Raw genomic sequence first — 3567 nt, forward strand, 5'->3', positions numbered from 1 at the left:
CCCAAAACTTTAATTATATAATACCAATCTTACTTGGTATTATCCTTGCTATATAATTTGTGATGTAAATTTATGCATGAACATAATTACCTCATCACAATGACTAATTGGAAATTAGTCCTTATGACAAAATAAAACCGAATGATTGCATTCTTTGTTTTATAGTCATAAATTCCAAGAGTTCATTTATTTAACCATTTGTTGTGATCTTTAGAAATACTTTCTTTGGAAATCCAAAAGCAATTCTAATTTTAATAGCTAACTTGGAAATATCTTTTAATGTTATTAGAGTCTTAGAAAGTGTGCAATTCATCACTTCTTTCATTCTAGGGTGTGAACCCCTTTAACTCTATCAAACATTACCTTAATTCCATTTATGAATATTCTATGAGACAAAATTTAGCTCCCACTTTTAAAAGTAGAAAAATACTAGTCTCAATATTCTTTAAGGCTATTAAAACAATTTAAATAGTGCTTGGAGTTAAATTCATCCTAGTTTAATAAAATGAGCTATGAAGCTCTTATTAAACACTTAGAATTTAATCATTCATTAAGAAAAGCTCCCACTATTTTAATTATCACTTTCACAACAAAATAAATAAAATATCAACTATTTAAATAGTTAACTCTTGGCTTGGAACATTAAAATAAATTTAATGTGCACACTATATTTACTATACAAGAATTTCTAGTATTTATAATAAATACTTATCTTGTCTCTAGTTGAATTTAATTTACTTGTCTTGTAATCAATTATTGTGATTATTTTTCTTACACCTTTATTTGAACAAACGCGATCATAAGATCATTTTATTTTGTATTGAATCCATGTCGAACATTAATGTTCTATTGACTCATCAACAAAATAATGGTTCAAAAGACTTAAGGATTAAAGAAACTTAATAATCAATATTTCTAGAAGAAAACTTCATAATAATTGAATCAACAAATTTAATTACAAGTAAACATTTTGATATTAACCATGTTACATTTGATGTCATAAATAATTGGATAATCAAAACTTCATTTATCTAATAATGCAAGCATTATAAAATGACATCGATAATCCAAAAACACAATTGATAAACTAGGAATAAAATTCCATATCAATAATCCATATGATATCAAAACCAAACAATATCAAAGTATCAAAAATCCTCAAAAATTCAACAATGTAAATAAAGCAAAATAAGACTTTCATTGTTCAAAAACATAAATGTCATAGCTAGATCAAGATCATGTCTTCCTCCTAATCACATTGGGTTGGCTCGAACTCTCTGCCATGTCAGACTTGCGTCTTAGGTCAGTGGAGTTATTGACCATCCCACCCTCCATCTTCCTTATCTGGACTTGTGCCTCAATGAGCTTGCTAGAGAGTACTAGAAGAGATGTTGGCCAAAGCTTGTCCATTATCTCTTTCTTTACTTTCTCATAGCTCTTTGGAAGTCCGTCGAGAATCATGAGTTGTTGGGTTTCTGGGCCTATTTTCCCACCCAACTCCTCGAGCCTATCAAAACCATCAACCATTTCCACGACATAGTCGTTAATGTTTTGGTTCTCCTTCAAGACCGTTCTCCTTAAAATGTTCACCACCGATCTCATGAGACACTTGGTGGACATTTCATCAAACCATTTAGGTTCTTCAATCAATGACCTGTCGGGCTTGTCTTCTAGTACTCTCTAGCAAGCTCATTGAGGCACAAGTCCAGATAAGGAAGATGGAGGGTGGGATGGTCAATAACTCCACTGACCTAAGACGCAAGTCTGACATGGCAGAGAGTTCGAGCCAACCCAATGTGATTAGGAGGAAGACATGATCTTGATCTAGCTATGACATTTATGTTTTTGAACAATGAAAGTCTTATTTTGCTTTATTTACATTGTTGAATTTTTGAGGATTTTTGATACTTGTACATTGTTTGGTTTTGATATCATATGGATTATTGATGTGGAATTTTATTCCTAGACTATCAATTGTGTTTTTGGATTATCGATGTCATTTTATAATGCTTGCATTATTAGATAAATGAAGTTTTGATTATCCAATTATTTATGACATCAAATATAACATGGTTAATATCAAAATGTTTACTTGTGATTAAATTTGTTGATTCAATTATTATGAAGTTTTCTTCTAGAAATATTGATTATTAAGTTTCTTTAATCCTTAAGTCTTTTGAACCATTATTTTGTTGATGAGTCAATAGAACATTAATGTTCGACATGGATTCAATACAAAATAAAATGATCTTATGATCGCGTTTGTTCAAATAAAGGTGTAAGAAAAATAATCACAATAATTGATTACAAGACAAGTAAATTAAATTCAACTAGAAACAAGATAAGTATTTATTATAAATACTAGAAATTCTTGTGTAGTAAATATAGTGTGCACATTAAATTTATTTTAATGTTCCAAGCCTAGAGTTGACTATTTGATTAGTTATTGTTTTATTTAATTTGTTGTGAAAGTGATAATTAAAATAGTGGGAGCTTTTCTTAAATGAATGATTAAATTCTAAGTGTTTAATAAGAGCTTCATAGCTCATTTTATTAAACTAGGATGAATTTAACTCCAAGCACTATTTAAATTGTTTTAATAGCCTTAAAGAATATTGAGACTGGTATTTTTCTACTTTTAAAAGTGGGAGCTAAATTTGTCTCATAGAATATTCATAAATGGAATTAAGGTAATGTTTGATAGAGTTAAAGGGGTTCACACCCTAGAATGAAAGAAGTGATGAATTGCACACTTTCTAAGACTCTAATAACATTAAAAGATATTTCCAAGTTAGCTATTAAAATTAGAATTACTTTTGGGTTTCCAAAGGAAGTATTTCTAAAATTCACAACAAATGGTTAAATAAATGAACTCTTGGAATTTATGACTATAAAACAAAGAATGCAATCTCGACATGATTAAAACTTTATATATTGCTATAAGTATTCTACTTTAATTAGTAGAAATTATATGTATAAGTGCACTTGAGAAAGGCACATAAAATTATTCCACTGGATCAAAGGGCCTAGAAATATTTTGATCAAATTATCGTGCTCCTTAGCAAGAATTAAGGTTATAAATTACAAGTATATTTTCGTTTTATGTACTCTAGCAAACTATGTTGGTAGATTCTTTTAAAGAATTATAGTGTTGAGTACATAGTGGCCAAAGCCTGCTTTGAGTATAAGTGGGAGAAAATGTGTGTGAATGTGTAGCACAAGGCCAATAAACGCGGTTGGTATACTCGAAAGCATTCTTTGAGTATAAGTGGGAGATTGTTGGAGTTTGTATACTAAAAGATGCTTCGAGCGTACATGCCTTTGTACAGTCAGCTTGTGCATGTATACGAGAAACGCCACGTCCACTTGTTTACCTATTTATGAGAATAAATAATATAATATAATGGTTTATTATTGAAATATGATAAACAAGTCTAAGGCTTTTTACTAACAAGGTCAAGTAGGGAAATTCGATGAATCTCCTCATGAGTTTTCCAGTAGGGGACTTGGCCAGATCTAGTAAGAAGAAAAACGTATTCACAACCTGGATAGGCTTTGGCTACCTAT

Source organism: Salvia hispanica, chromosome 4 (genome assembly GCF_023119035.1).
Source record: "Salvia hispanica cultivar TCC Black 2014 chromosome 4, UniMelb_Shisp_WGS_1.0, whole genome shotgun sequence".
In the NCBI taxonomy this organism is placed as follows: Eukaryota; Viridiplantae; Streptophyta; class Magnoliopsida; order Lamiales; family Lamiaceae; genus Salvia; species Salvia hispanica.